The sequence below is a fragment of the Sinocyclocheilus grahami genome, unplaced genomic scaffold (assembly GCF_001515645.1).
Source record: "Sinocyclocheilus grahami isolate Dianchi unplaced genomic scaffold, SAMN03320097.WGS_v1.1 scaffold33.1, whole genome shotgun sequence".
NCBI classification, from domain to species: domain Eukaryota; kingdom Metazoa; phylum Chordata; class Actinopteri; order Cypriniformes; family Cyprinidae; genus Sinocyclocheilus; species Sinocyclocheilus grahami.
The window spans coordinates 2,883,431-2,893,014 of NW_015505212.1; positions in this window are offsets into that span (position 1 = coordinate 2,883,431).

A 9,584-nucleotide genomic window follows, 5' to 3' on the forward strand; every position below is an offset into this window, starting at 1 on the left:
GAAAAAACAGAAAATGACCAAATTTGGAGAGAACAAAGGGTATATAATATGAGCTGACAAACAAAGACTTTGGAATGATTTGGAATGCTGTGACTGTCTTCCCGGCTTTGTTTCTTTGTTAAATAAAGTCTTATTTTGACATCTGGAACTCTGCTTCTCCACTTCATTGGCCACACCCAAGAAAAATCCACAACACTATTAATAATATATGTAAGTTAATAATAGATTTGATTAAAGAACTTATATTTTTTAAATGGAAGTTTACAAAAATGTGCAAATGTTTTACGATGTACATTTTAATAGAATATACTAATGCATTTTTAAGGGACAAATAGCAGTGCTTTTTGTTATTCTGTCCAGGGGCCTCATGCACTCATGATTTTTGAGGGGGCACGTGGGGTGGGGGCCTGGGGGGTCATGCTTGTCATGTGACACACAGCAGCCACGATAGCACTGTATAACTGATTTAGGCTTATGTTTTATTTATTTTTGTCTTTTTATTCGAAATAATTCCAAACGTGTTAACTAGCCTATATCTGGAAATATCTCGATTCTCAAATATGTGTAAGTAAATGCGTTTTGCACCTTTATAGATTGTTATTTGGTCAATGGTGATGGGCAAAGTAGACTAATAGTGTAATCTATTAACTACACATAAAAACCCGACTTTTTACTTAAGTAACAGATATGGGTGTCATGCCATAACATATTTTTAATACGACTGACTTTGTATTTAATGTGAATTTAATAACAATATTGTAAGTTAATAATTATAACTTTAATTTTACAGAGAGCAAAGAACATTTACATGATCAAAGAACATGTTCATTGTCTAGCCAGAGGCACTCTCAAAAACTTCCATTAAAATCACTGAAGCTGTTTACACTGAAATGAATATCTTACTTACATTCGTACACACATCTGCACTTTGTTTTTTCTGATGAAGGCAAAACACTGCGTTTCAGCGATGACTCATCTGAACGTCTCTGATTGGCCATTGCATTCATAAGCTCAACAGAATCGTGTGTGATTGGTTATAATGCGCAGCGCTGTAAAAACGCATCTGTCTCTGCGCCAGCCAGCGAACGCAGATTTGAATTTAGCAGCTGATGCTGTGCCGCACTGAACGATCCAATCACACCGGTGCGATTGTATCAAATATAAAAATATGATTCTGCTATTTTTGTCGTTTGGAAGCTGCATGCAAAATGCACTTGGCTCAGAAATCTGAGGGGGCACGTGCCTCCTCACTTTGAATGGGCATGACGCCTCTGATTCTGTCCATGCTTGTTTTACTTTTCCTGCAGGCATGTCCCATGGGTCTGGATGGGGGTTGGGAACTACATTATTCAACTATTTGATGGTGATTGAAGTGACAACTAGGGGCAATTCGCACCAGGGGTGGCGCCCTTTTGCCTGCCAATTGCTCTTTAATATGTTTATGACTTGCAGGATCTGTGTTATCACCAAATCGACGGGTATTTTACACGATGGATAGATCTGCGCGATTAGTTGTATTTGCGATGCAAATATCAAAAACATGCCGTTGCTTTTTTATATTTATTTTGACTCTAGAATAGCTCTTCTTTTGAGCTAGGAGTTTTCATTTGAAAAATAAATGTAAATTGCTAGCTACACTGTTCCTTCATTCGAGGTTACACTACATATTTGTTATTTTGCACGTGTTAAGGGATAACTGATTTGTTTTTATGCCTTCATCTTTGTATACCCTCTGGAGGGCAACATCCAGGATGACAGTGCTGCTTTTCTTTATATGCAAAGTATAAACAAGCTGCTCAATGAAGATTTGGGACCTGACTCAGTTCTTCCCGCAGCCGTGCAGACCATTGCTGAATGAGAGGGACTGAAATTGTGAGATTCTGTTTGACCCCACAAACATCCTGTGTCTAGGGACATTTGTGTGCCTGTCTGGTCTGGATGTTAATAGGTTAACAGCAAGTCCCCGTACTATATACAGGGAAAAACTGTAAAATATCTAACCAGACATTTCATGTAATTTTACAGTAAAATGCTGTTCGTTTTTAGAAGTAAAAATAACAGATCAATGTATAATGTACAGTCAAAAACTGTAAACTGATATTCCCAGAACTCCCTGCATGACACTCCACATTTGAAAGTATTTTGTTTAAATAATCATGTTTTTTTTTTTTAGTTTTTGTTATTAGTTATGTATATTTGGGCTTTATGTTACATCTTCTGTTGTTTAATGAAAGTTTAATGCATTATTTATGTATCGTTTTGTGTTTGCATGAATGACTCTGTGCACCTTCTATATATTAGTATATACTTCTGCTTGTGGCGAAGCTACTTGTGATGAGCTTTGATTCTTCATGTGGCTTTCTCTTTTACCAGCTGCATTATTATGGTGGTTGTCAGTATGTTCAAGGTACAAAACAGATTTTAATAGCAGTGTGCATTGTTGAATTTACTGGTTTACATTCAAATTTTCTTGTTTGTAAATTACAGTTTTATACTGTAAAGTTTACAGGTTTTGGCCGTAAATGTGTTTACAGTTTGTAACAGCAACCACAGCTGCCAAAATTATTTTGTAAAAACTACAGAATTTGTTTTACAGTGTATATACTGTATATGCAGCACCATGTATAATAAAGTTGAGCTTAGAATGAACTGCACCATTTGCGTGTCTCATTCTTTGGTCCCGGGTACCCGCTCTCCTTTGCTCGGTAGCCCAACCAGAACCAGAACTTATATTTCGGATCTCGGCAAATAGAATACTTCTATTCTAACAGTTTGGGGGCTCGTCCGTGTAAGGGGGGAATTTCCTAGCGAACCGGGAAAAACGTCCCGAGTGTTACGACCGCTCATTTAAATGGCTCGAAGGAAAAGAGAGATTATGTAACATAAACAAGAATGAGTACGATGTAACTGTTCAAGGCTATTTTTTCACTCACTCGACGTACTACATTGACAAACTTACCAACTGCCTCACACTGAACGCTTTCCTCCAAAAATAATGATGCGCACACTTCCTGCGCTTTCCCAGTGAGCTTACACTGCAGCATCAAAGACCAGGACTCGCTTGGCCATTTTAAAGCCATAGCTATACGCTCAAAAGCCTGAAAGTAGGCTTCAACCTCTTTCTCTCGAAAAGGCGGCACTAAGGCGATAATCTTCGCAACATTAAACGGAACTGCCAACGGAGAATCACTCAATACAGACGTCGATGCACACAGGATTATTACTGAAATTAGAAACAGCAACAGAGTTCACATTACCAAAATTAGAATCTACATACGGCCTATTTTCTAACCCGGCCTCTTCTGATTTTACCTGTAATTCTAACTGTCATACCCGAATTCTAGTATCTGCCTCGATATTATATTTTTCCAACTGATGTTGCAACTCATCTCTTCGTGCTTGAGCTTTATCCTGGGCATCCAACTGCAGACAAGCTAACCGCACCTTCAAGCGAGCTTCTGGGACGTCAGCGATATATCAGTAGAAAGTGACAAAGGCTCAAATCTTGGCATAGACAGCGATGACCTTACCTCACAAGCATCTAACGGAGTAAAAGGGCCTACTGGATGCTCGATAGCAGCAACTGATGGTTCCCCCTGCTCTATTACTACAGCATCAGGTAACACCTGACCAGCCAGCAAACAAGCCCCTACATCTTTAAGTAATGTTCTTGAAACAAATATCTCATAATGCTGAGCAATAACAAACAAATCATCCTTTCGACAGTTGTCCAATCTTTCAACACTTGGTTGTTTTGTAAAGTCGTCCAAATAAAATGTTGCCATTACTTACCACTGCGTTTACATAAGAACCAAACAAGCACACCCTGGACCTAACTTCCTACCCTCAACACTAACTACAACCTTCCTAGTCTTCAGAGGGTTACCATTTAAGAGATAAATCTCTTCCCTGGAGTACCTCCAAAAAAACAAAATAAAATAAAAAACCGACAAACAGTAATCCGATGGAAGGTCAAATGCATAAATCTCCATACGAGATTGCCGAATTCTCGCTGTGCCGAATTCTGCACCCCTGCCAGATTATGCATCCCCTCGTTGAAGTCGCTACCTGACTGCCTAATTCCAACCCCACCCCTAATCCTAACCCCTCCCCCACACCTACTCCTAAACCTACCAATACTAGCGGGTGCATAATCTGGCAGGGTGCAAATTTCGGCACTACACCGGCGCTAAACACGGCCAGCTGGATTACTCTAACTAACCAGAGCGTTAATTTACTTAATCCCTACAACACAGTCAAATTATCGGGACGAGCCCCCATTTTATGTTACGACCTCTCATTTAAATGGCTCGAAGGAAAAGAGAGAGATTGTAACATAAACAAGAATGAGCGATGTAACTGTTCAAGACTATTTATTCACTCACTCGACATTCTACATTGACAAACTTATCAACCAAGTAAGAACTTAACATAACGGACAACAACAAGAAAGACAAAATAAGACAAAAAGACACTGTTTGCTGGCTTGTCCACAAGAAGCTGTCGTCTCTGCCTTTCTCCTCGTTGGCATCTTATAACTACTATCTCAATTAATCAGCTTCTCAACAATGACCAGGTGCGTCCACCTAAGAGAGAGAGAGAGAGAGAGAGAGAGAGAGAGTACATGGTCGTAGAGATAAAATGACACCAAGAAAAACAAGGGAGGGGCATCAAAAAGTAAACAGAAACACAGATCAAGCCACCGACCGTAACACCGAGATCGAGTGGGAAAGACGCGCCGGGGAATCAGGAGGACCTACTATAAAAGGGTGTAAGTGTTTTGCACATTTCTTGAAGGAAATACAGCGTTTACCCCTGTAGGATCCTGGGGATTAATGGAAATTATCCCGTAAATCCCGTAAAGAGACGGGAGGGGCTATAAATCACTAGTCGCTAGTGGAATTAAGATTTCCATTGTTATTACACTTCGGCTGGCAACAGTAGTTACTTGTTAACTATTAGCGTGGAGAGTGATTGGATATACAGTACTGATCACACTGTATTTTTGATCACAGCAGCGTATTAATCTTTCACGGAAAAATTTTATTCATATTTAATATTGATAAAAAATGTTCAATTGTTAGTGCATGTTGATATATTGTGACCCAGGAGAAGGTGTTTCAAAACGGCAGATGGCAAACCCATAGCACATTCAAACCTGATAGGACAGTTAACCAAGGCAGTACAGCTACCCTCCGAAGTGGCCATAGCAAAGGTAAAAGGTCACGCAACAGGAGATGAAGAACAGGCTGTAGGGAATAGAAAAGCTAATGAAGCTGCAAAAGAAGCAGCCAAAGCTCCGATCAAATCGCCATTTGATATGGGTAACAAGAATCAGGTAACTATGGCTATGCATATAACTAATGTACCTGAAATTGACATTAAGATTTTGCAGAGTCAACCCACACAGGCTGATTTGGAACATTGGAGCAAACATAACTGTGCTCCAGACAAAGATGGAATCCTGAGAGATGAGAAGGAAAGAATAGCCTTTCCGAAGTTAGGACTAATAATCCTTATCAGGCATTACCACGGAATGTCACACCCAAGCTGTGCAAAAGTAGTACAAGTAATTAATCAATTGTATTGTATCGCAGATGTACACAAAACAGCGAAGCTGATTCTAAATTCGTGTCTCACGTGTGTACAGGTAAATCCACACAGACCTATTAAACATGACGTAATAATAAAATTATTAAATAATTAAAATGTTAACAAACGTAAAAATGTTAACAAAATAAATAATTCCTCGCTTTGGAATACCAACCACTATTGAAAGCGATAACAGAATAACGTTTGCGTCGAGGGTAACACAATTCTTGGCCAAAGCGTTGTCCGTTAATTGGCACCTAAGCATACCCTACCATCCACAATCTTCGTCAAATGTGGAAAGACTTAATCAAACCGTTAAAAGAAGGCTCACGGAAGCCTCTATAGATACGGGAAAGAAATGGGTAGATTTGCTACCTGTAGTATTGATGGATATAAGAATGACTCCATCTTCCACCACTAAACTCTCACCATTTGAAATACTAATGGGCAGGCCTTTTCCAACCCCATGGTTTAAAGGCCGAGCAGGCATTACTTCCTTAGGTGACCTGGAGGTGATACAGGAGGACTACGTAACTTCCCTCATTGAGAAGGTTATATTACCTCACGTGTAAAGAATCAATAAACCCTATAATCACATTTTTTCCCCACAAGCAGCTGCAATAAATAAATACTGCCCTTACCTCTTGTGATGGATGGGAAGTGTAATAGAAGTTCCAAGCTTCTCAGAACGTTGTCCTGATCAGCTCAGCGGAGGTTCTGACCTCTATGGGACTCGTATGGAGATTTATGCATAAATCTAGATAATAGGTTACTCTTAATAAATTACTGGATTATACCACACTGGATTATATAGGAGAAGGCGTGTACAATATTTATCCTCTGCAAAGCATTCACTAAATCTTCCCTATTGGTTATATGCAAGTTACATTTAACATTTGGTCACACCCCTCTCTTCAGCGGGTCGTAATACCATTACATAATATCAAGCCGAGTATACACACGCACACCTCCAAAAATATATACGAGGAGGTTCAATCTAAGTTATATTTTCTAAACACTAACACAGGATGTCTGACCTTTTGTCCTAACCGCACCTAAATATTTTCCTATTACACAATAGCAACACCTTCCAAAAAAACGTAAACATTTCAGCATTTTCCATTCAACAGTTGTTAACCAAGATAGCAACACCTGCCTTCGCTCTGACAGGATGTCAGTTAACTGTTTATTTCTGTTTATTCTTTGGAGGCGGTGCTGACTCTGAAGTTTCAAACAGTCAACCTCGCCTCTCAAAGATTCCATTTTCAAATTAAAATCATTAACTTCAATAAATTGTTTAACCCTTTTCATTAACCGTTTATTCACACGTTCATGTTGACGAATTCTCAGAAGGAGATCCTTAGCCATGGAGATGAGTTCCCCTGTCTTCTGTCTCAGTCTTCTCCTTTTTCTTCTCTCCAACTTGCTTTTCTTTTTAATGACTCGGTGATGCCTCCGCTGGATTGATTCTATAAGCAAATCATCAAAAGGGATTTCTAGTTCACTTCTCTGATTCAGTTTTCTAATATGTGGGGTTTGACCTGTAAATTGGGTATCTTTCCCTACAAGAAACTTAACTCCATATGTGCTGATGTTTGAATGTAGAGATGTGCTATATACAAATTATGCAAGGGAATGTGGCTAGATGTAAGATATGTTAAATCAATAACATATGAATAATAAATATAAGTATGGATAGTTGGGTATTGCACATGATTCGCTCAGCAGTCCGGACTATCCTCTGTAGGCTTCTGAGGTAGCTGGTAGCTGAGCTGAACCAGACAGTTATTGAATTGCAGAGGACGGGCTCAGTGACTGCAGAGTAGAATGTTTCAGCAGCTCCTGTGGCAGGTTGAACTTCCTCAGCTGGCGAAGGAAATACAACCTCTGCTGGGCCTTTTGACAATGGAGTCAATGTGAATGTCCTACTTCAGGTCCTGAGAGATGAATAAAAACATCTCTTGCTTCATCTGATTCTCCCTCAGATAGTCTTCGATGGCATTCTGTTGATTTTTACTGTCCATCTGGAGAAAGGCAGGCCCCCGTCACCTACCCACAGAATAACCCACAGTGACTCTGTATCTATCACTACACTGGACCAATGTCCCTTACAAACTTCCACTTTATGTCCTCTTGGCGCTCCTGTTAAAAATAGAGAATATGTGTGTGTTGGGGGCATATGTGTCCACTAAATAGTATTTACCTCATCATTCTACATACAAGAATATTTATGATTTTAAACGACAACAATCAATCAATACAGTGTCTAAAGAAATGCTCCCACCATATCTTCATGCGCCACTGCATGGCTTATGTGGTCCTCCAAGTGAATTGTAATGAGTCATTTTCTTTACTGGTGAAACTGTAGCAGGAACCCCTCATCCAGGCAGATCTGCTCTGCATCAGGCTTGGACCGAAAATGCGTAGAATGCTGTAAAACATGACAAACAAACATTGAAAATCATTATGTAATCTTTCCATTAACATAGAATGATACAAAGTTAATTTGTCACATACGCAGTTATCCAGCAAGACATAGTGAAATGATGCGGTTGCTCAACCAAGTCACTGTGAAGGGTTCTGTGATCAGTATATATCATTAAAAATATCATGTGTGTGTGAGTGTTTTGTGCAGGTAAGTACATATGTGTGAAAGGGACAAAGTGTGTGTATGAGTCGGTGAGATGTTACAACAACAAAATCGCACATTCAGTCAGCATTCATTTTATGTCGGAAGAATATACATATATATAGTGTACTGATTCTTACGACATAAAATGAATGCTGACTGAATAACCTTTTTTTTTTTTTAGTTAATACATAACACCAACTCATATACACACTTCATCCCTCTCACACATATGCACTTACCTGCCCCCCACACACATGATATTTTTAATGATATACACTGATCACAGAACCCTTGCACAGTATCTTGGTTGAGCAAACACATCATTGTCTTGCTAGATAACACAAACACACACATATACACACACACATATATATACACATACATGCATACATTTATATGTTGCTAGCTAAGTAATAACCTGCCTGTGTAAAGTTCAAAACACATACTAAGCATGCTGAACTGTTGTTTATGCATATGCACACAAACGACACACACATTCTTGAAGTTGTCAACGGTTTAAGTCTTCGTAAAGACCAAAGATTTTTTTACTTACCAACACGGCAAACTTCTTTTTAGTGGTTGACAAACAAGGCAAACAATTCGACTTATCTTCTTATCGATGCTTCTTCCTGTTTCAAAATAATAAGAATGTGATGTATTTGGGGCGTGCGTGCTTTTGACGTCACGCTTGGATGTGGGCGGGGTTGGATGTCCACCGCAGGCTGCAGCGAGACGCTCCTCCCTGAAAATAGGCTTATTGGAAGTTACCTAGCTGGGGACTATTTTCAGGCGCTGCGTAATATCATTGCGCCTGCTGCACCCATGGTACGGCAGCAAAGTTCCTTTATTATTAGGCCTAGAAAATCGCAACTTTTAATTTTCTGTCGTTCTTAGTTCACGATGTAACTACAGATGAGTCAAGTTTTAAATAGGAAAAATATAAAAACTCTTTGGTCATTTTTGAGCGAGATGCTAACGGTCTAATCAGATTCAATTATCTATGCTAAGCTACAGCTAAAAGTGCTACCGCCAGACCCGGAGATCGGCTGAATGGATTCAAAAACGGTAAAACTCAACTGTTTAACGCTAGGGGAGTTGGAAAATGAGCCTATTTTCAATAATAGTAGAGTGTACCTTTAACACCATATATGATGTTTTCTCACACACATACATCTGCTTATCTCTCAGCATGAGAAAACGTCTGTTTTCTCGTCTTTTAGTTTTAAAACAGACCGATTCGTGGCACAGCGCGAGTTTGCAAGCGTCATTACAGTGTAAACTGATGGACATATGGACATAGCTACAGGATCATACCTGAAACAGAAAAATTATAAATATTGTAATATCCCCTCCTCACTTC